At 41.5% G+C, this 25,074-nt stretch overlaps 1 protein-coding gene and 1 long non-coding RNA gene across 4 annotated transcripts in view; one reads left to right on the forward strand and one right to left on the reverse strand.

The window, feature by feature from the left end:
* The window catches only part of LOC146763302 (uncharacterized), a 40,828-nt gene extending 16,328 nt beyond the window's left edge, over window positions 1-24,500 (forward strand). Inside the window, exon 2 of the long non-coding RNA XR_014952534.1 lies at window positions 1,650-24,500. This is a non-coding gene — a long non-coding RNA (uncharacterized LOC146763302). The remainder of the gene's footprint in view (window positions 1-1,649) is intronic.
* Window positions 1-25,074, reverse strand: part of ZDHHC15 (zDHHC palmitoyltransferase 15) — a 189,200-nt gene that overhangs the window by 60,117 nt on the left and 104,009 nt on the right. The window lies entirely within an intron of this gene.

Below are 25,074 nucleotides of genomic sequence, written 5' to 3' on the forward strand. Positions count from 1 at the left end.
GTGAAGACACTGGTGCTCGTGGTTCCACCTGTCTATGTCCTTAATTAAAACCAGGGATACGCGACAAAAGAATGGAGCTCACTGTAAATCCAAATTTTATCTGAGTTGGTCTTCCCTCAGAGATACCTGGGAAGCAGAGAGAGACATGAGCTGAACCCTCAGTTCCACGACCCTGGAGGAAGCGTGGTTTTCTAAAAGGTCCCCTCCAAAATGTTTTCCTTAATTTTGTTAAAACAAGTGAGGCCTGCCCACCCCTCGTGCCTTGTGTGCCTGGTTCCTCTCCAAGCATGACACCATCCCAGTGCATGTGGTTCAAATCAGGGTGAGGCACTTTGCAAGGCTGTGACAAAAGAGAGGAAAGTCACAACAAGGCCAGGCAAGGGCAGGAAGATGTTCAGCAAGACCACGGTGAGGATTCCTGAATCCCGCAGACCGGAGCCGTGGGAAGTGCACTCCTGGAGCACACACAGCAGTGGCTTTTCCTCCCCATCCCAGCACCATCCACGAGATTCCTTTGCTTCTGTTGAAGGCATCATCTGCCTCCCCAGTCATTTAAATCCCAATTTACACTCAAATTCAGTGAACATCCTTGATGCTGCCTCTTAGTCAATGAAACTCCAAACGGTGTGGCAAACCAAGAGGTGTTTGGTCACTTCTGTGCTGTGATCAACCTTCAAACCACCTCAGCTTTCATGGCTCAAGCTCTGAAATCATTAAGTTATGATACCTTTTACAGGTGGCTCAAAGGTCACATAAACTGAAATTAAGAAGGGTTACAACACAGGCAGCCAGGCCCTGTAGAGCAGCACAGAAATGAGTCGATGAATATATGGAAATAAAACAAATGAATTGAGCATTGTCTCAAGACAATAGCAACAGCAGTTGCGGAATAATTTCAAAACTTGGATTAAAAAAATAACAGGGACACGCCCCCACTCAAGTAGCCAAAGACCCAGCTTCCCAAATGCAACAGCCACAGGAAGCCCTCACAAAACTGAAGCCCACAACAAACTTGAGCTGTGAGGGAATGGGAACGTTCTCCAAAAGCATAACTTCTCCCAGCATGGCTTTGGGGAAAGGCAGACATTTCACAGCTCTGTCTACACTGTCATCAGTAAGTATCTGGGATAGACATGAAATGGTCCCAGATGGATTTGGGAGCCTTGATCCTAACTGAGCACAGGCTGCCAGGGTTTGTGCCAAGGGGTGCCCTGGGGAAGTTCCCTGCTGTGGGGCTGCCTCTGGACAATCTGCCAGCTACCAACTTCCCAGGCAGCAAGAACCTGGGGCAGCAAGGCCAGACTGAGCAGGAGCTACAGGCTGATCAAGGACTGGGCTTCTTGCTCAGTCCCTGAGAAATCAGAGCTAGCAGTTCTTCACTATCATCCCCACATTAACGTCGCAGGTGTCCCTTGGCTGTTTGTCCAAACCTGCCTCCTGCTCTAAGGGACCAATCAAACTTACACTGGTTTCCCTCGATGGGCTGTTGTTTCTGCTGGTGGGATTTCCTGGTTTCCTAATCTCTGTGCAGCTACTCACAACACTCCTGGGAAATCACACTTTGGTGCAAACATCAGTATTTTGGTTCCTAGTGATGGCTCCCTTTCCTTGGGCCATGTGCCCCCAGTCTGAATAATCCCATTTTTCAGTTTCCCTTTCCAGGACATCACCAAGCCTTTCCAGGAGCCTGCACTGCAGCAGCAGCATTTGTAATGCCTTGACTGAGCAGGACAGAGGAACTGAACCCACCAGAGACACCTCAGCCATGCCTCAATAGGTCCAGCCACATGCCAGGCCCACAGCTGGGTTTTGCAGGGCCAGCAGAACTCCGTGTCACTGCTAGAAGAGGCTGGACACCAGCACTGGAAGGGATCTTTACTGCTTGGCACTGCTGCTGCCCTCTGAGGAAGAACAGGATGATGAGGTGGGAGAACAGAGCCACAGCCTCTTTTGGACTAATAGGTAAAAAATGCAGGCAAACTATTTTTAGATGAAAGCATGAAAACATTCTGCTTGAATTAAATTCAGAACCAACTTGAAAAAGCAAGAACAGATGCAAAAATACTTTTAGTAGAAAAATATGTCTAAAATCCTCTAAAAAGAGTTTGTAAGATGCACTTCCTTACAGAGTTAGACAAAGTTTAAAAATGAACCAACAACCACTGCTCTCTAACCTTCAAACACTCCTTAAGGCTGTCTGAACTCCCACAGGAGTTTTGGGAATGCTTTGAGTGGGCACAGCAATGCCATGAAGTAGCATCCATGTAAATGAAAATAGCAACCAGACATTTGGCAAACTGGAGCAAGTGAGTGAAGAGATTGTCACAGCAAGAATAGACATTTGTCAGCTTTCAATGTATTTTCCTAGGCTTTATTCTTTAAACCTGAAGCTGGGCAGCAGAGCAGAGAAGGAAGGGCTGGCAGGGAGTCAGCTTGTGCTTTCTCACAAAGGTTCTAGCCTAAAACAACTGACTGTGCCAGAGATCCCCCTCCTGCCACCTTGGCTTTCTTCTGGTGCCTACAACTGAGTTTCACACTGACTTAGGGATAAAAATTTCATTTAAAATAAAAAATGATGGCTACATGACACTCTGCAGAGACAAAGGCTGATAAACTGGTGAGAAGTTAAAGCACTGAATAACTGCTAGGACTGTATGACTTATCTACAGGAACTTTGTTTAAATAATGCTATTTTTCAGCTCAGAAAATGTAACAGTGCTGCTATTTCATCCTGTGCAAGATCCTTCACGTGTAAATGCTTGTAGACTTGTTTTCAGGAGAGAAACCAGTATCAGTCTGAATGTACCAGGTTCATCTCCAGGTTATTCAAACTTACACCAGCACCAACACCAGGTCATGCACCACCAGATCACCCCGTGGCACAGTTTGATTCAGATCAGGTGTGGGCACAGGATCAAATGTTTCTAAAATTAGCCAGAACCCCTAAAGTGGAGCTTGTGCCAGTTTTCTATGGCTCCCTGCCAGCAGCAGACCAAGCATAAAAGCACAGCAGTACCACAGAGAAGCCCTGAACTAGAATAAAGTCAATCAGCATGATTTTAACCTCCTCTGATATTCTGAACACATCTCAGTGATCTAAACTAGGAGAATACTGAATTCTTATCAGGTACCAGGAATCTGAAAGCCAGATTTATTATATTTCTAAGCTATGGCACAAGTGCAAAGCAGAAAGGCCAACCTGATAAACATCTACAAACATCTATTTTGGTGTTTGGCACCAGCTGGAAACCAAATCCACAGCAGGGCTGGAAATGCAGCTCAGCAGAGAAAACACTGAGCAGAAAGCTGTAATAAAGCAGAACTTCCCACCACAAAGCAGTGCTCCTCACATCCACAAGATTCCTGGAAAGAGATGATCTATGAAGCCAGAGGGAATTACACTCTATAGAAGGAGGCCAGTTATGTTTATTTTACACACTGCTGAGTGCATTCAGTTTAGTCTGAGTAAAGAAGTGTTAGCAGCAACATTGTTTGGTTGGCAAATAAAACTGATGCTAAAAGGTCCCACCTAGGACAGGCTGCTGCTCTCAGGTCAGGAGCTGTTTGCCCTCCCTTGCCCTGGACATTTCACTCACAAACTCCTTGGCAATGGAACAGGAGCTTCTTACACTGAGGCTACTGATATCCTTTGGTGTGGACAGGCTTAGCAGCTGCTCTGCAGGCCAAACAATTGAGTTAGCAGAAGAAACTGATAAAATAGGGCTTTATCCAGAGCAAGGAAGAAAGCAAGGCTCTTAGCAGGGAAACTGATAAAACAGACACACAAGGGATCTTTGCAGTTAGAGGATATGTGCCTTAATAATTTGTTGTAAACTCTTACCAATTAATTATTGATGTTAATTGCTTTTGTACTAATAATAGCTATTACTATAATGAGCTATTGCTTTGTCTAATTAATAGAACATGCTGTTTTGATGTAACTAATGACTTAAAATCATGCTTTGTTAAGGGTATAAATAATGAAGTAGTAGCCCTTGTTGTCTCTGCACACGTGTGTGTGTGTGTATGTTGTTTGTCCATCTCAACAATGGCACATTGGGAAAGAGAGAAAAATTATCCTTCCTTTTTGAATCAAAAGGATTTTTTTTTTTTATAGCCAGAGCTTATTAATGAAAAAACTGGGAAGAATGTAAGATGAAGCATCATTCCACTCCAACTTCTTCCCTGGGCATTGTATTTTAGGCCCTGGATGTAGCGAAGTCACTCTTGTTTTCTTGTTATACAGACATATAAAAGAGATATCCCAGAATCTCTACAGGCAGCAATGGACAGAAGTAGGTTATAGGCAGGAATAACATAAAGCTCAGCTCTGGCTGGGGAGCTCATGGAAATAGCCTGCATTTTCTTCTAGTGAGTTTTGAATTAAAGTTTTGCTTTCTTTTTTCTTTCCTTAAATCTGTTTTCAATAAGTGTGGAGCAAAAAAGTATGATGATAATTATAGCTGTCTGTGCAAAACAGAAATGTCAGACCTCACATTTCCCAACTGACCTTTCATCAGATGAAAATTCCCACAGCAACATTCCCCAAGCACAGAGTTGGGAACTATGAAAATTTGCAAAACAGCTTTCTGTCCAATAACTTTGTTCATGTGGCAGATGCACAGGTGGGTGTTACTGTGATTTACATGGGAGGAATGGCTTTAAGGTAATAAAAAAGTAATCAAACCTTAAAAGCTGTTCTATGAGAAAGCTTGTGCTGAGCAATCAGAGCACAGCCATGCTGAGGGACTGCTGGTGAAATCTGGTGTGCTGCTGCTCTGACTGCAGGAAAGTGAATGACAAGAAAGGCAGATAAAAGTGAAAATGGATTATTTATACAACATATCTTGTCTTGCATGGCTCCTTCCATTGATTCTCAAGTGCTGCACTGAAAATTTCCTATGGGGGGAGCATCCCCAGGAAGGATGGAAGGATGAAGGGATGAAAGGGTTCTCAGGAACTATCACTGGGATAGGAGAGTTGGCTTCAATCAATAAAAAATGAGAGAAAGTCACACAAAATCTCAGACTAGCTGGAAGCAGCCTAGTACTGGATATCACAAAAACAATGCTTTTTGTTCCCCAAAGTGCTCCACTGGCGAGATGTGCAGATAGCATGTTGTTCATGCACTGCAGGAACAGAGCATGGACAAATGTGTGCAAGTATTTTCAGCTGGCTTGGGAAGAGTTTTGGAGACTCCCAAGCTGTCTCATGCCTGACACAATTCACCCTGCAGCCACAGCTCTATCATCCCATTTCTCCCAGACGGGTGCACAGAATCCCAGAATTGTTTGGGTTGGGATGGACTTTAAAGGTAATCTCATTCCTTCCATGGGCAGGGACACCTTCCACCAGACAAGGCTGTTCCAAGCCCTGGTGAATTTGTCCTTGAACATTTCTAGGGATGGGGAATTCACAACTTCTCTGGGCAATAAGAGAGTTTCCTCCATAAAATACTCCAGACAGGAATCAGTCACAACTGCAGCACCTTCTCCCTAGGGCTGGGCCTCCCAGAGCAGTTTAGGGAGCTGCCAGGAGTGCCAAGGTGTCCTTCACCCCTCCGTGCTGCCCTGGAGCTGTCCCTCACAGCAGCACAGCCCCAGCACCATCCTAGCTGCCCATCTCACACCACAGCCTGCCCAGCAGCACGGGGGAGCACTTCAGAGCAAACTCAGAGCCACTTCCAGCCCTTCAGCCATTTCAATCTCTGTTCCTCATTGCTTCTTTATGAGAGGGCTGGGGCAATTCCTAAGCCTTTCTCTTGTTGTAACAGATTCTCAGCTGTTCAGGACACAGCTCCCCTGAGCCAAGGGCAGTAACTCTTTGCAGCTGAGCACTGGGCCCACTTTGTAAGGAAAACATTCCTGGTTTCCTCTAAGAGTTAGCCTTCAGATCCAGAAGTCTTTTTCCTATTTAGTGTGGAAGAAATTAAGTTCTGTTGGGCACTGTGACTGCAGCAGGGTAGTCTGAAGAGCCACATGTCCTCCTTCTCCCTCAAACCCAACTTGTCCTGCAGCCATAACACCCTAACTCCATCACAGACCTCCTCAGCACAATTCCAGCAACAAACACAGGCAGGTCTGGCCTTTTCACAGCCATTGACATGTTACTGATACTCCTAATTGCTGAATTAAAAGTGTACAGTGAATTTGTTTTCTTCCACCTGTAGAGGTGCTCTCCAAAAAATTGCCATCTCTTTTATGGAAGTGTTTCATTGTCATGGAGTCACTGGTTCTGACAGAAAAGTTGTTAGTGAATTTGTCTTAACCAGTTAAAAGGCAAAATATATTTTTAAAAAGCGCCAGATCTAACCAGAAGTGGTTAAAGTTAAAAAAATCAGATAAGAAAGTTAATGTCTCTCACTCTCTCTCTAGAGACAAGGATATGGATTAAGTGGTTTTTTACTAATTTTAGATTCTGCACAAGCTTACCCAATAATGACTTTCTAAGGGTAGCAAATCACATTTTAATTATTATTTTTTTACTCTTTATTTTTATTACCATAGCAATCAAAAAAGTATTTTAATAAAAAGTCTTTACCACAGAGCAAGAAAATAAAGATTGGTAATGGAGTTTGAAAAAAAGAAATATGAAATATTAATTCATTATTATCAGTTTTTGCCCACCACATTTTCTAACACTCCCCACCCATTTTCAGGTACATCACAGACCTAGGAAGATTCTGAAACCAGAATTTAAAATCCGAACTTCAAGAGAAACAACTTCAGCTGCATTTTGTATCCACATCTTTCTAATTTATTTTGGTTAATCCTGCTCCTAGAGGTAATTCACTGAAATCAGATGGAGCACTGGCTCAAACCTATTGCCTGAAAATAACAAAACCAAAATGTAGCACTTATTCTCCACTCAGTAATCTAACTTTCTCCTCCCCATTTCTTACAGAGCAATGTAATTTCCAATGCAAAAAAAAAAATTCATATTTTCAAACAAAGTGTTGAGTTCTGGAAAGGTTTTACTGTTAAAAAAAGCTCTGCCAAATTATTTTGGCTGACAGCTGGAGCTAAGGAAAACCAGGCTGCAGAATTTTTTTGCAGGACTCTGATAAAATTTTTAAATTCCTGCCATTTTCTGATAATTGCAGTGAAATCTTCCATCACTTCCAGCAATCCTTTTGCTCAGAGTGTGATATAACTTGTGTGAGCATTCCTTGGGAAAGCTCCCAGTGGGAGCCAGAGACACCCTGAGTGTTCAGGATGACCCATCACCATGGGTTTAAATTTTTCCTGGGATATACTGGGATAAAGTCATACCTGTAGATTTTCCAAGCCACTTATGTAGAACTAAACATGGGCTCAATCAAAATATTCATGGAATGGGGAATGATAATTAAAAACTCCCTGCACTTGCTCACTTGTGTAGTATTGGTTGCATTAGACAAGGTACAAATCTGCTCAGAGTATCAAAATAAGAGGCGATAGATGATGGAGATAAAAGCAAATGAGGTCCTTAACCTCTGAAAGGGGTTCCTAATGCTCCCTCATCCTGCCAAAGTCCAAGTCTTAATAATCCCATGGCTGAGATTTATTATCCATGTATGGCCACATTCTGAAAGAAGTCCCAGGGGGTCTGTAAATTGCAGATGTAACCACAGATTAATGCTCATAATCCCTGGTAAAAACTCTGCAATAACACTGCTATAGCCTAAAGAAATTCTCCCACTAATATTCCTAATCCTTTCCCATTGGACTTTATGATCCTTCTGTGATTTTCAGGCAGTCCAGCAGTGACTAAACAATATTTATGATTTAATTCTGCTGGTTTTCATTTCCAGACTAGAGGACTTTTAAAAAATTTATTTTAAGTTACACCCACACACATAAATGCTCACTCCTATAAATCCAGGAAATGACCAAAAGAAAAAATGATAAGAAACAAGAAGATGTTCTGTGTCCTTTATTGCCTCTCCTAACATTGCAGACCCATTTGGAAACTTGTTTTTCTTGTCAGACTCTGGAAAACACACTTGGGAGCATTAGTGACCTTCCATTGCTGCTGCTGTAGCATCACACCTTCAACTCCAAACTCACAAACAGCAGGACAAAAAGGAAGAGCTTTCTATTTTTCCCTTTTTTATTACATCATACTTAGTCTGATTCTTTCTTCTGAGACTGAAAAGCTGCCAGTTTTCAAGTGTCCCTCATTAACTTTTAAAACCTAAGCTCTGCTAAAGTCTAGTTATTAGTTTTTTCCTGGCACTGCCTGAAATTGCAGTACCCACATAAGAGCACTAAATCCTAATAGCTACTCAAGGCATACCAGGAAACACTGCCTAGTGCGAGACGTGACATTAAATATTTGTACACAATAGCTTCTAAGGGGCAGGAGTTGGAGCTGGAGGTGATTATGGGTGCTTTTGGAAAGACAGTGGTCAAGCTGTCTCGAAAGAAAATTACCTTTAAAAGTCAAAGTATAAGAGAATATATCATAAATAAATAACATTTCTGTTATTTACAGACATGCAGATGTCTTATAGAGATACACAGAATGAGTTGCATGTTAGAGAGAGAGGCTGAACTAAGGGGATTCCAGGAATGAAGGTTGGTAAGCACAGGGTTGAACAGGTCTTTAAGGTGAATCCTAAATAGCAATAGAAACATAAACAGAATGCCACAAACCAGATTCTGATCCTTCCATAAGCCACTCAAGGGCTCTGCAACACCATCAGTTTGACATCTGTACTCTCCTACTCTACCAGGAACCTGGGATTTAATTAATAATTGTCTGGAGGAATCAGAATTAAAGATGCCAAGTCACATATATTTAAATCTCTCTTTGACAGAATATAAGACTAAAAGATTCTAAACAATTTTTACTGATCTTTTATAGCGGAATTTCAGCCACCAAAGCTCAGACTTTTGATACCTACAGATCTGCAGTTTCAGTGTAACAAGAACAGTATGAAATTTAGTAAGCAGCTTGTTTTGAAGGCATCTAACCACAATAACACAGGAAGCAAGCAGCACGAAACAGCACAAAAAGCCCTGCTACATCAGCTTTTTAAAAAGCTGGACCTCATTGGAGTCAACCATCTCTAGGCCTTGTGCTTGTAAATGCCACTGTGTGGGCACATCTCTCCAATAACTACAGTGCTAGTCTTGAAAATCATTCTGTACTTCTGTTCAGTTAGAAGGTGGCTGTTAAAATGTGCAGCCAAAGAATGGTCATGCTGAAAGGTTCTTCCCCACCTTCCACCCAGCCATGTGGAATATCACCAAGACAGACCTGCAAAGGATGTATTAAAAACAAACTGTTATAAGTGCAAAATCCAGGAATTTATGATGCTGCTGAATGAAGCCACATAAATAATTCAGTATTAATAGAACTTTAAACTTTCCTAGATGTACTGAATCTGATAAAAAATAAACTTCAGCACCTGACTTTTACTTCCAAAAAAGTTAACATATCTTTTTCCTTCCTTTCCTCTTGAAATTGATTCTTTTTCCTTCCTTTTACTAAACTGGTAAACTGCCAAAATCCCCAGACTGGAGTCCTAGATCAATAGTCTATAACCAGTTCCCCAGCAGTGATGTCCTTAAGGAGAGGGAAGGATCTTTCACTGCTTTCATTTCAAATATCCTGAAGCCTGCAGCAGACACCTTCTGACCAAGCCAGATCCAAGCACGTTCTCCTCAGATGAAGGTTGTACTTCAGTTCTGGAGAATACTGGGGATGTTTGAGAAAATAAAAGCCAAGCTGAATGTCTCAAAATATCTCTTTCTACACCTGCAAAATAAAAATTTCACACTTCTCCCTGTGACACCTGCTAAATAAAGGAGGGTCAAAGATTCATGAGCACAGAGACAGAAGCTTAGAGTTACAAGAAAATACAGGATATTCTTGGATAATTAACTTGGGTTTAGTTCTGTGTCACAGTCAGAAGCAGCACAAAGCCAGATGAGGAGCTGCCTTTCAACCACAGTCTGTGATGTACAAAGAGATCCCAAACTTGCTACCCCTTAGAATTTCACACTTACATGTACACACACACTTTTTATGAATAGATTTTTATTTCTGGAAAGTTTCCTGATGCGGTGTGCTGGCAGACAGCGACCTACAGGATCATCAGGCTTAGAAGAAATCCCAGATGGGTCAACCCAGTCCATCATCTTCCTTCAGAGCAGAAGGAGCTCACCAGCCCTAAATTCCCCCCAAGAAGTGGTGTCAATCCCTCACCTGCTGGGGCTGGGCACCTCCCCTGGAACCTCACTGCACTGATCTTTCTCACCTGGTTTTTCCTAAGCCTTCTCTGGCCTTATAACTCAATCAAAATAATTGGTCCCTGTCCTTTCCCTAACAGTCCTTAAATATGTTTGCAGACACTTAAGAGTTTTCTTTTGGTCTAGACTGAGCATGACCCTTGAGTTTTCCACAGAGATTCCAAAGGTTGATGATCTCCCTGGGGCTGAGAGCAGGGCCTGGCCTCAGCAGGTAACAGCTGCTGGGAGGACTCAGCCATCAACATAACCCTGCCACTCACACGAGCAGGTTCAAACATTCCTCACGTTAGGGGGAAATTTCAGTTTCTCCAGACTCATGACCATAACTTATTTATTGCTGCTTTGCCTCTGGAAGCCGTCTGCTCTTAAGAGAAGTACATTTGATTCTGCTATAGAACATGGGTTAGAATGTGCATCCATACTTAAAAGGTTTGAACAAAGAGAAAAACTTCAGGGAAATATACCTACTAAAGGACCTGAAAGGTCCTGATCTATTCAATTTGTCAATTAAGAAAAAGTAAAAAATTTAAGTGCAGTCTTTCAGAATTACTTTATAAGGAAAGAGTAAGTAATCCTGAACTTAGCAAAGGTATAGCAAGAGCTCAAGTCCCTACCTTCAAACTAGAAATGAGATGGAAAATTTTCACAGACAGGTTACCAAGGAATGTGTCAAGATCTCAGTCACACAAGGTTCTTCAGTCTAGACCAAGGTCCTTCTAAAAGAGGCCACTTAACCACACGTGCAATATTAAGAACTGTTTATGCATGAGAGATCATAATATTAATTTCTGGGAATCAAGTCCCTGTTATACAATTTGCAGGTTTCCTTATGGGAAATCAGCTACAGAATATTTGAAGGCAGACTAGACTGCTGAACTGTGAATTAGCTTAGAAGAAAACACCAAACTGCAATTCTATAAAATTTTATGAAAGGTATTGCAATCTTTTCTTCTCCCATTGGTAACTGAATATCCTGCAGTTCTGGTAGGCAGACAGAAAAGGGAGGAGAGGAAATGGCTTTCTTAGTAAAATGTATCCTGAAAGAAAAAAAGCCCATGGCATATTTAGAAACTTTTCTCAGATATTTCTGCTCTCTTTTTCTCCCCTAATTTTTCTGTAATTCTTGAGGAAGGCCTACTGGAACATCTGTTGTGATCCTTTCTCTATCATCATAGAAGTAATGCACTAATTAGAACTCATTTGATTAAGCACAAGAGCTTCCACTACACTTCTGTTGTTTTGTCTCAATCCCTTCTCCCATCCCACTCTCCCTGTAGTTTTCCTCTCAAAGTCTATTTTTTGGTTTTATGAGTTATTGGTTGGCAATTAGACATCTCTGTTGTTAGAAAGGTTTTCCCAATTCTTGAATGAACACTTCAGGCAATGGAATTCTTTCCTTTACCTTATTAATATCAAATATTACAGTTGTTGTGGTGACCACAAGGCAAATTAAATCAGATGTTTTTGGGATCTAAAAGTGGTTTATAGTCTAAGTACCTGTTAGCAATGGAGGGCAATAAATAAATAAATAATGCCCCACAGCTGGAGTAATTTACAAAACATAATGGGGGAAAATTTGCCTTGGCTGTTAGAAATCAGAGCATTAAAAGGGTGTCACGCAGGACAAAGTTAAGGCCTATTAAAACATTGTAATTTTGCAGGCTTTAATGTTATCAGTATTTTCCACTTGACGCTGCCAGATAATAACTAAGAGTGGACAACAAATATCATGCCTTTACTGTCAGGGTATGTGCAGAGAATATCCCCAGCCTGAACAAAAGAATCCATTCCCTACATGTAGGTAAGTCCAAGTGATGGCAGCTGTGTGCTGAGGTGACTCTTGCCATGCTCAGGCAGGTGCTGCCAGTGCTCCCTGCCCTGGCAGCCAGGCAGGGACAGACCCCAGGAACTGCCTCAGTTTGTCTCCTCCTTTGAGCCTTGCTGAGCAAAAAAACAGTGGCATGGATTTCAGTCAAACAAGAATCCATAGGTTGACATTTGGCAGTTGGGATTCTTTTTTTTCTCCTTGAAAAGATCTTGTATTTGTCCTTATCTTTAATTGAATGTTGGCTTTGTTTAGTTCACACACTGCTCCATTGGCTGGGGAATAATTTTGGTGGATGTTTTCCTCCACAAATTTAGAGAACAGAGGTGCAGCAAACACCCCGACAGCCAGGGGAGCTGAGCAGCACGCTCTGACAAACCAGAAAAACCAAGAGTTTCATGTTCTAAGGGGTTATTCTTAGTGCTGGGCAGTAACTTCAGCAGCACCTGTGCTCAGAGCTGTAGGGCAGCAAAGCACAATGTACAGAGGCATTGTCATGGCACAGCACAATATACAAGAGTGCTTGCTGGGGCTGGTACTTGGCTTTGTTCAAGATTTCTGGTCTCAGGGATCCCACCCTGTTCTTAGAACCCCCACACATGAGGTGGAGCTCCTGCAGGACCTGATCACTTTATTTTCCCCATAGCCCCTTCCTACAGCACAATGGTGCAGTTTAGGCAAAGAATCAGTGAAACTTTTCCTGTTATTGACATCAGTAAATAAGAATAGAGCAGCACTTCCCAAAGGAAGCAGGATGCATAAAGAAATTATGAAAAGTTCTTCTACCTTTATAAAAATTTTGCCTTTATCTCTTTCCTCAGGATTCTGTGAATTATTTAAACTCTGTAACACCACAGAAGATGGAAATATTTATGAGAAAAGTGATACAGATGTTAAACAATATCAAAGACTAATAAGGAAAAGAATATCAATCATGAATCAGTGTTTTAAGGACCAGGCAATGTTGCATCTGTGTTAGGTGGATGAAGCTGCTGCAGCACTGGGTAGGGAGGGGCTGTTCCTTGGCAGGGAAAGGCAGCAGAGGGTGTAATGCTCAGGAACTCCACTATCGCTTGCCCAGCACAACACCATAGTTAAGAAAAAAAAGAAAAATGGAAAAACAAGGCAAGAAAATATGATCTTGGCTGAGCAAATAAAGGGTATCTTGAATAAGTGATATTTAAGTCATGCTCTTGTTTATTCTTTGAAACATGCTTGTAGTGAGCAATCATTCACCTGCTATAAATTACAAGCAACTGATAAGTCTCCATTTATGAGTCTCCAGTCAACAGCACTCATACTAAAAAAAAAAACCAAAAAAACAAACGCAAAAGCAAAGCCATCCAGAACCAACAGCATTTTTCCAGAGCTGGACCACATAGAAAAGTTTCCAAAGCAGATATGTAGCAGATTTCTTACAACTTAGTAGCTCAAAAGAGTCCCAAAGGGTCAGGCAAATTTCACTCTCTGACTATTCTGTTGTGGTTCTTCGCTAGATGTAAGTTTAATACTAAAAATAAATTAATCTGTATGCTTGAAGCCTGTTCTTTTTAATCTTAATGAGTTATGATTTTATACAGTGTAGAACCTTATCCAGAATAGCTTTAAAAATTGAAAGGAGCAAGATCAGAGAGCTGAGAATATGAAGTGGGGTTTTATCCAACATATGACTTGATGTTTCCAGCCAGTATTCAGTGCTAAGAAGGGGAAAATGAGCCATTGAAAAAAGAAGTATTTTCATAGGAGATCTTCACAAATATGTTACCTCTGCTGACCTTTAGATAAAGGTAAAAAGGTTAATGCAATAGTTTGGAAATTATTAGCCTGAAAAGGGACCAACGACCTTCTCAGGGTTGTTCCCAGATTTCTCAGCATGGCTTCTAATTCCTGGGAGATCATTTGAGCCGTGCCGAGACCTTACTTAGTCAGAGTCAAAATATTTTTCTGCCTTTGTAGTGGCTCTCTGAATCTATAAAATGTGGAGTTTCCTTTTGTTCCACCTCCACCCCTAGCTGGGGAGGGTGCCAGTGCAGGCTTTCATTCACAGGGTTGCAGATTTTCCGACCCTACGCCGTACCGGAAAGAACAACAGTTGGGATTGACTTCTCACTTCTCAGGGTTTGTCCACTGAACCATCAGCTCCCTGGGTGCATCAAACAATGCAAGTTCATTTCATCCACTTACATCACTGCTCAGTTTGGCCAAGAGTTGGGAAACTCCAGATTTAAATCATAGCAGTATTGATAATGGAGACCCAAACAAGGAGTGCAGAAGAAATGTAGAGTTCTGGGTTCTTTCCCAGCTCCTTCAATAACCTGTAATCCATCTTAAGCAAACAATTAGATCTATTTATGCCACAATTAGCTTTCAAAGTTGATGTTGGAAAGTAAAATATCTCTGGGATTGTGCAAGTCTCAGACACTTTCACAAAATCCCCTTTAGAAGTTGGACTGGGGAGTGCCAACTGTAAAGAAACATGGAATGACACCTGAATGAGGCAAATTTCAAAGCAGAACCTTTAGAAATAGCAGCAATACTATTTTGAAGCAGAAATTCCTTACAATTCCAGCCCATTATTTTTTCAGATCTAGATTCCTCTCAACCAAAGTTCTTTCAACTTGTCATTCTGCAAAACACACAAACACAAACCCCAAGAGAAATCTCAGTTTTGATGCACCGTGAAACAGTCATTTAATCCTTCAGTCCTTCTGTCCAGCTCTAGAAACTGAAATTTTCTTTAAAATAAAAACTACTGCAAAGCAGTATTGCTACATACATCATATACACAGTGCACCCTGCGCAGAAGGAAAAGCTGACACAACCTGCACAATCACCTCTGAAGGGAGGAGATTTTGTGAAGATTTATTTTTCAGTCCCATCACAGAACTGGTTCCTGGTCTCTGCCATGCCGTGGTGGTGGCAGTAACCCAGCACAGCCACAGGCTGCCATCAGCCTTTTAAAAGCTTTTCCTGCTGATGCTGTTCTTTCCCCAGGAGCCAGAGGAAGGCTGAGGGCAGGATTTAGCCCCAGTGCTCTGCCAGCCCTGTCAGGGGAAATCAGGAGCTCCCACCAGAGCAAGGATTGTCTAGAAATGAAAGACACCAATAATGGTGACAAACACACACCAACTTCAGGAACTCAGATGTTTTCTTTGCTCTCCTCCTCGCCTGTGTGATTCCCAGTACTAACCACAGTTCACTGGTGTAGTAGTGCAAACTCTTTTCCATCTGAGCTCTGTTAAAAAGGCAAATGGTATCTCAAGGAGCGAGTTGACCCCATTATCAGAGCCTTTGGGAGTTAAGAGAGCAGCCAGCAGTGGAGCCAGCCAAAATGCCTGAGCTGAGGCCAGCTAAGAAGCCAGCCAGGCAAATCCAAAGCTGCTGGAAAAATACATTCTGGAGCTCAGTGTCTGGGACCCCGAGCTACTACGCACACCCTGCTTTAGTGGATATGGGTGTTGGCTTGAACAGAGCAGCACAGAAGACAGGGTGAACAGGAGAAGCAAATTAGACTGGAGTTACATAAAAGGCCTATTGACTTTTTAATGACTTTGTTACTTGGAAGTAGCAGGTATATTTACCAGAACATAATCTCCTCTTTTACAGTAAAAGCTTTTTGTACAGGGAAAAGATACGTAAAAAGGGATCTCACAATATATTGTTGCAGAAGTGTAGAGGGATAGGAAAGCACAAGAGAAGTGGGATGAACCTGTCTGCTTACAGTCTTTCCAAGCTTTGGAAAGTGTATTTTTCAGTCACTGTTGAGCATAAGTGCTCTTCAAAGCCAACTGAGAGAAGACCTTTGCTACTAAAAGCACTAGAAAGCAAGATCTATTAGGTTCACAAATAATTATTCACTCACTTCCAGATTTTTATTTTAATAATAGAGAAAATTATGTATGATTTTTCAAATGCAGTGTAGATGACAGGACACAAGATAACTTTGAGACCCAGGGTCTGTCCTCCCACTAAGTCCAGGAATTGCATTTTGAGGCACTTCTGTTGGTGGGATCCCTGCTTCAAGCTTAGCCAAACACCAGGGTGGTGTCATGGCAATGTCCACATCTGTGAGCACTGTGGAAGAAGTTGATATCCAACTACAATCAGTGGATCAATCACTTATCTTGCTGTACTGAAGTGCTGACCTGTCCTAAAAAGACAAGACCACTGAATGCACAGAGCCTGGCAACCACTAAGAAAACACTGATGAAATTAAAATGTCTCAATCCTAGATGACAGTAGAACTATTTCTAAAAACACTGTTCTATTTTTACGTCTTCCATCAGGTCTCAGCTCATCACTGGAAAGCTGTATTTTCATGAAATTATTAAAGTCTTGCAAAACGTTTGTTCCAGGGATCTCAGCTCCTTTTTCTGGGGAAGCATTTTGCTGAAGCACTTTGTAAGAGGAAAGAAACCTATGCCTAGAGCTGCTACAGAAATGAGAATCCCATTAGAATCTTGGGAAACTGAAAAGTAGGTGGAAATATCTGATACAGCTTGGGACTAAACCACAGTGTTAAGTCCATGGCCACTTTTTAGAGCATATAGCTTTTCACTCCTGTGCCATCTGAAGCTCAAGCATAACACCTGTCCAAGAGCTCAGGCTGAGGTTTGGACTCGGCTCCTGGCCTAAGGGAACAAAAGATGATTAAGACACGAGAAAATAGCCCGAGTTAGAAGCCTACAGCAAAACAGAGCATAAGGTGCTCAGAAATGTTTCCAAAGATTGTCAGTGCTTGCAGTGCTTCAGGTTGGAGTGAGACTGCTACACAAAAATAACCTGTAACACAAAACTTTCCTGCTGTCAGAAATGCTCTTTTTAATCATTAGTACTTTAGCAAGAAAACACATGTGCACATACACACAAGTTTAACGTTTCTCTGAAAGTCTGATCTCTTGTACTTTAGACCAAATAGAAAACACAGAGCAGGCCAAATTCTGACCAGAATCTGCAGCAAAGTTCAGCTGATCTGTGGTGTTGAAAGCCCATTGCTGCTTAAAACAAGTATTTTACAAGGCAGTGAAATAAACTTTAGATAAACACAGGCAACTGTTGCTTTGGCATGGAGGAGACCGACACGCTGCAGAAATATTACTCCTGTTTTCTGCTCCCAAGACCAAGGAGAGAACACCACGGTGCAGAGGACACAGACTTCTGGCAGGAGAATCTTACACATCCACAAATGTCAGAACAGAGCTACAGCAGCCTTGAGTGAGCAGGAAGATGAGAGGCCACTGGAGAAATGGTCTTGTGTCAGCAAAAAGTTTGTCACGGGAGGCTGAATATTGCTGCTTTCCCTGAGGGATGGAGGGTTTCCAAAGACAGGAAACGTGGGGATGTTTCCTCTGGCACCTGGGGAAGTTCCGTATGGGGCTGGAAGCTGAACAAGCCTGGAGGAGTGTCTGGGAATGTGGCAGTGCCATCAGGGAGGTCACCACTGAATGATGCACTCAGAACACATTCAGCATTGTTTGCACGTTTTGCTGCTAAAAAGGAAGGGTGTCAGCCCTGACTCCAATTTTCAAGTTCCTCCTTTATGATAACACTCAAGAGTGGAAGAATCTCCATAAAGGCACAAAATGAACTGAAGCAATGGAGAAATTCAAGGTGCAATCATTAATTTCCTTCTGCTGAAGCAACAACCTCTGCCCCAAAGACAGCCAAGAGACCCAGGTACAGTGACTTCAAATCCTTTGGAAAATATTTCCTATTATTTCTTTTGCTAAAGCCTTGAAATTGCCTTTACAATGGCCCTCTGGGGATATATGGGATTTTTCAGTGCTTGAAAGCACCCACTTTTAGCTTGAGTAAGAGAACAGATGTTTGGCATTGACCTTGTGCTTCCCATATTGCCTGTGCTACATGATCCAGGGCAATGTGCATGAGACGCAAGGCAGGACACTGGGTTTTCACTTCAACATTAATCAAGGAAAAATCAAACCAGCAAATGCTTCAAAATATAGGGCACATTCATTCACAAGGAAAATCTGGTTAATCTTTGCAGTGTTTATCTTGATGAAATTGCACTTTTAAACTTAAAGGGCAAGAAAGAAGGAAGAGAAGCCACTTTTTCAAGTTTGAATCTTCCTCATGCAATGCCAGAAGTAACAGATGATCACTACTCATCTCCCATCTTTTTTATTTGGAGGTTACCATTAACAACAGACAGTTACATCAAGACCTGGATAAGTGCTTTTCTAACTTTAAAACCAAACAAAATACACTCAGATGTAGTTCACCTCCATATTACTGTGAGGAACAAAACAGAAGAGGCTTGCCAAGCAGAGTGTTGAGGCAATTGGACAGCAAAAAGGCATTTTCAGCATAACTTTCCAGGCTGATAACATCAGAGCCAATCTAACAGCTTTTTGGTAAAAAAATTACCAATTTGCATTTATTGATATTATTTGCAATGGTGAACAAATGTTAGTTATTTACTTTTATGACTGCATAATCCATGTCTATAACTATAAACTGTCCCTTTCACTAATTTCATTTTTCTCACTGTGGGTAACCAAAAATTTAAAAACAACATTACCATACATTATTTGATCTAATGGAATGGACACATTTTTGCATTCTAGATAAACTATTCAAACTGAGATCTATCTATTCTATCTATCTCTGTCTCTTTATATAAATACATATACACATATATATACGCACACATATACATATATATGGAAGAAGCAAACACTCAAAATTTTTCATGGAACCTGTAAGTAATGCATTTTTCTAACCAGCTGTCTATTTTAAGTTGGAACTCCCTAGAATGGGCAGACTCGGATCTTTTTAAAAGGCCACATGAAGTTATGTTAAACACACATTTAAGAAAAAAGGGATCAGCCACTGAGTCTGGGCCACAGAAAAGTGACCATGAGCTTCTCAGGTAACCATGTTCTAAAAAGAACTCCAAGCCTCTCTGGACTAGATCTCATTATCAAACATTTCACAATTGTATGAGACATGAGTCAATATGAAAACACTGGTGTAAAAGCAGAGCAAAGGAGCTATTTATTATCATAGAAGCACAGAATGGTTTGGGTTGGAAGGGACATTTAGGCTCATCTCATTCCATTCTCCCTGCTGTGGGAAAAGACCTTCCACTGCCCCAGGGTGCTCCAAGCATCCTGGCCTTGGACACTTCCAGGGATCCAGGAGCAGCCAGAGCTTCTCAGGGCACCCTGTGCCAGGGCCTGCCCACCCTCACAGGGAAGGATTTCTACTCAATATCCCATCTAACCCTTCCCTCTGGCAGTTTAAAACCATTTCTCCTTGTTCTATGACTACAAATCCGAGTCCCAAGTCGCTCCCCAGCTCTCTTGGAGCCCCTTCAGGGGCTGCCATGAAGTCCCCTGGGGCCTCCTCTTCTCCAGGCTGAACACCCCCAGCTCTCACAGCCTTTCCCCACAGGAGAAGTGCTCTAATCCCTCAGTGGCACTCAGAATGTTCCAGCTGGCTTTTTGCTGGCCCTACTAGAGTTTGGCAGAAAAGGAAACAGATTCTCCCATTTTACCCAGGTAATCAAACCCTACCCATCAGCAGTGCTATAGGAACAGGACACCACCAGCTTTACCTTCCTTTAAAAGGCTTTTTGCATATTTCCATGCACATCTAATAATCCTGTTTCAACAATGACAGCCAAAATAAAAATGGGAAGGCTCCACTCCCTCACAAGGAAGCTGCAGTTGTGTGTGGAGCCATCAGGACAGCTTTGGGTGTTCATCTGGCCCGCACATCTGCCCAGCTGCACAGAGGGATCATGGAAAAGCAGAGATCCACCCGGACACGTACACCAGCACTGAATGGGCCCTGAAGGATTTGATGAATGAAAAATGCTCAGGATTGTGAAGTTTCATTTGATTTCCACTGCTGAGGGAATAAGGCTGACCTTTTGGTTACCATGCAACCTTGGAAAGTGGGAGCTGGGAGAGCGTGTGTCACCCCAACAAAGGGCTTGAGTCAACTCTTGCTCAGCATCTTAGGGACCAGCTGCTGTCTGGACACATGTCCTCATTAAAAGCTGGTCCCCTGCCAAGGAAATAAAAGGCAGTCGGAACTACTTCTTCCTGAAAATCAGATTAAGGAACCTTGGAAGAAAGGAAAGATTGTATCATCTTGCTACACTACAAAAATCAGCTGAAACCCAAGAAGTAACACTTAGATAACAAAGACAAATGAACTGTAAGTACAAAGGGCCATCAGAGAATTAGATTATCACATCAGTGTCTCCAGGGGATAAATTTCCATCAAAATTCAAGAATCAGAACCTGATATAAAATGAAAAGTGTTGATGCAGCTTTATAACCCACTAAGATGAGAAAATCAGGCTTTTCATCATCCAGAAGAGACAGACATTTCATACTACATACAACAGTTTAGGGCTGATGGTAAAAACTCTGATGCAACTTGAAGGTGACCAATGTCCTCAGCTAGGAAAACATCACTCCCTGTTTTAAAAAGCAGTTATTAATGCAAAAGCCTCCTATTTTTAGTATCTACTTCACCTCAAAAGCCATTTAACATGCAAATGAATACATGGACAGTAAAAGACTGCAGGAGAATCTCCAATACCAATTGTCAACTTTTCAGCAATTCAGTTGAATTTCAGCATTTGATATCCTCAAACAGGAGAACAGGATTGCAGCCAGAAGCCTCTAAATAGTGCAAACATTTGTGCACTTTTACAAGGCAGGTAAAAACCTAAATTATGTTGCTAATTAATTTTATATTTCCTTTGGGTAGCCAGAGAAACTTGGAGCTGCTCAGCAATCATCAAATGATGGGGTTTTGCCAAGTATTCAGGTATGTTATTAAGAGAACAAGCCAGAAGAACTGAGATCATGCTTTTTGCAATACCTACAGGGAAAAAAGTCAAATTCAAAGCAAGCTCATGCAAAGCAAATATCTACATGAGGCAGAAAGGGAGAAAGAAGCACCAAAGCACCCAAGACATTTAAATACAAGTAAAAAAGCCCTTAAAAATATTTCTCTAAAACTAAGACAACAAAGCCAAGCTTATAATTCAATGGCAGTGAGTGCCAACTATTCCAAAGAAAAATATTTACAAGAAATTGAGAACAAAATGCTAACTTGATCAACTTGCAAGAGATATAAGATATGATTTGCAGTATGCACGCATTGTCCAAATAGGCTACATCAGACTTAATTGATTTTTGTAATTGAGCATGGCACGATAAGCCAAACTTTCCTACATACCTGCACTGTGTAGGTGTGATGCCCTGGAGAGAAATAGACAGGCAGGACATTAAATAGAATATTTTTACCTTCAAAGCTCCTTCCCTGTCTCCTTTTAACCTGCACAGTCTTTTTGGTTTTCCTTACAAAGATTTTGTAAGGAGGAACATCTGTGTTCATATCAGCTTTTAAGATTGTTAAACCCTGATCACCATACACAAATATTCACTTCCCTCTGCACCCACCAGTGTAAAGCAACAGTTTCTCTTCATTCCCAGGGCACAAATTAAAGACAATTATCTTTTCTTCTTAACAAGTTCATCTGTTCAGTTGATGTTAAAAGCGTATCAATTATTAACCACAATATAAGTGGTTAATAAATAACATTTTAAAAATAGATTTTTAAAAACATGTAAATAAATCATACTTTTTCTCTCCCACAGAGCCTTCAATCACCAGTCCTCTTGAATCTATTGTGTGGATCTATTGCTTATAAAGGTATATCCATACAGGATTTCCAGATTCTCATCCTAAATTACTCCCCAAATGAATCCCAGAGTCTCCACTCTTCTCATGAGTACAAGTGCTATAGTGGAATATTTGGTTTTGTTAAGCAGTGAAGGAAACCCAGAGGCAGATATACAGATAACAACTTTGTAATTCACAACCAGTTCCCCTTCCTCTACTGGGAAGAGGATTATTATGGCAAATCCACCTCACCACTCCATTATATTTCAAAAGGGCCAATATTTCAAGCTGTATTCTCTAAGGGAAAATTTAACAATTTATCCCAATCTCTGATGCAGCATATTTTCATAAATATCTTTGCAATTTCCTTCAAAGGAAAGGAAAACATCCCAAACACCTTGCTCCACCTACTCTCCAACAGTTGAATTTCAAAGGTTTTGGCTCCTTCAACATCAGCAATTCAAGAATTAGCACCACCCAAACATTTTGAGTCGCTGTTTTAAGACTGGATCAATCACAATCATATATTGCCAAAATTGTTTTTAACTGATACAGTTTCATTCCACTGAAAGAACTTAATTCCTGTCCAGGTTCCACTACCTTAATCTCCAGGTTTTATGAACTAAGAAATCGTTCTTAATTGCTGAGAGACTGCTGCAGGGATGAGGTTCCCCATGTCTCTGCATCCTCCGCCTCCTCTCCAGCCTTGCAGCAGTCCCAGACTCTGGAGGAGAGGCCAACATTAACAAGGTGCAATCCAACCCCCCGTGTCCAGAGACACCAATAACCAGCTGAGACCAACGGCCTGGAAATGCTTACGGGAAAAAGTGGAGCTGTGCATTAAACCCCAGCAGCTCCTGCTTTACGGGCCCTGAAGAAATGGATATAAACGCGCAAGTGCACAGAACGTTAGCGGCGCTCTCCTGCCCGGGATCTGCCGCGCTGCAGCGCGCGTCTGGGCTGGAGGCAGCTCTGTTCCCGTGCCAAAACCGTGTGGAATGCACTGAGAGGTCAGCCCTAGGAATTTATGCGTTTTGCAGTTATTTAGAAATTACGGGAAAGAGAACTTGGCTGCTCGTGCCCCTGCACAGGTGTAGTGAACTCAGAGTGCTTGGCGGGTCAGGCTTTTCCAATCAAAATTCCACTTGGGCAAAAGCAATGGCTCTGTGCATGTGAAAAGATGGCTCAGTCTGGGGAGACAAACTGAGGGATCACCTTCAGAATGCTTTCTGTGAACCATCTTTCCATCTCACCAAAAGCCAAGTCTAGCTTTATGTTAGAGGATAATTATCTCAAAGGTAATGATAAAATATTAAGTCTATACATGTAAAAAACCCTGAAAATATTACTCTAAGTTTTCATTTGGTTATATTCTTCAGTGGAATAAAACCACTCAAGAATAATCACAGGAAATGTAATTTCAGCTCTTAGCTGAATAATGAGTAAAATGTTTCATAAACTGAATGGAAGAGCTCATGGCTGTTCTACCCATGAGCAAACCTGCACTCCCAAACCTTTATGGCTCTGTGCATATACAAAGAGCCTTACTGATTTACTCTTACACTTACTGAAGGCAATACAGGTGTGGTAGAAATGCAGAATCATCGGGGGTTTTTTGCAAAAAAAAAAACAAACAAAGACAAAAATACAACAAGAAACAAAATGGATGATGGAGAGAATGAAGAAAATGTGAGAAAATGCAGTAAGAAAATAGAAAAGGTAAAACACACGAAAACCAGAGTAAAAACCAGCCCAGATAATTCTCCTAGGTATGTATTAAGGTGGCCCTGATCAGCTGCCACCTATGTGGAACTGTCAATTTTTTGTGCTCTCAATATTGAATCTGTGAAAAACACTACTCCACATGACAGTTTCTCAGGAAATAAACACAGCTATAACATTGAAATTGAGGAATTAATTTTCCCTTCTGAATACAATAAATACCTAAGAAAACCATCTGAGTTGGTGGCAGCTGCAGAAGGAGTGTCCCAAGGTGGCTTTCCAAAGCAGCACACAGCTTGGTTTGTGGGCACAGCAGCAATCTTTCCACAAGACTGAGTGTGCTACTCCAGTAGGAATCTGTCAGTGCATGGAAAGTTAAGAGTGTCTGGACAGCAGACTGGTGGGTAATGTGATACAGATGATTTCACCTTTAGGTCTCCAGTTCAAAAAAACTCAGCCCAAAAAGTGTCATCACCTGATAGATTTTACTACTTCTATTTACAGTACAAAATTTCCCAGGGGGCCAAACTGAGCTGAAGCCTCTCCCCCCTCCCTCCATGCTCTAGGGATTGTGTCTAAACTGAGGAACAGACCTTCTCTGCAGAGCCCACGGTGTAAACAGACTGCAGATATGAAGGGAAAAAAGCACAGAAGACTGAAATGTGTTGTCAAAATTCAGTGAGTCAGACATAAAAGCAAGTCTGACTTCAGACCTGATGACATTTTTACTCTGCTTTTTGTGTCAGGAGAATTTCTCTACCCTGCCCTGAAGGCAAAAATGCATATGTGTAGCAAGATCTCAGCTCCAGGATGCATCAAACTTCCTAGACAAGGATATATTTTTCTTTTATCCCATATGGATTAGGGCTGATACCTCCCAGGAGTGCTGCACTGACTACACACAGGCTGCAGAGGTGATCAGTGAAAAACACATCCAAGATTCCCAGACATCCAGCAACATGGTCTGAGCCACCCCTCTGAGTGCCTGGGAATCCTCAGCAAAGGCTTAAGAACAAAAAAACAAAAACAAAAACAAACAAACAAAACCCCCCCCCCAAAAAAACCCCAGAAAACCAAAAAACAACACAACAAAAACAAACCTATAAGTTCACTTTTACCCAAAGTATCCATATCCAGGGTATAATAATCTGAGAAAGCAGTCTATCTTAATTTGAATAAAAGGAGCAGGAATCTATGATCCTACTTTCCTCCCTAAAGAACAGGGTCATCTATGATTATTACTAAATATGAAATGCATCAAACTCATTCATTCTAGAAAGTTACACCTAATTCTCAGCAGCATACTTTTAAAAAGTATTATAAAAATTCAAAGCCTCAAAAATGAGGGAGCCCATTCAGAGCAAAGCACCAACAGCATCAATGAGTTATCTCTCCACAAAAATATATAAATGTATCTCACCATATTATATCTCTATACAATCAACAACCTCTTCTCACCATTCTGCAATAACAAGCAGCAATTCTATTTCCAGTGTAAATCATTTCTATTCTGACATCCTCATTGGGGACTAAATAACATGTGACCTTATCTAACTTAAATCTGGTATTAATTTTAACAAGGAAAAAAACTGCTTTATGAAATTCAGGAGCTTAAGGGTA

Source organism: Lonchura striata, chromosome 4A, assembly GCF_050655825.1.
Source record: "Lonchura striata isolate lonStrDom1 chromosome 4A, ASM5065582v1, whole genome shotgun sequence".
Lineage (NCBI taxonomy): Eukaryota > Metazoa > Chordata > Aves > Passeriformes > Estrildidae > Lonchura > Lonchura striata.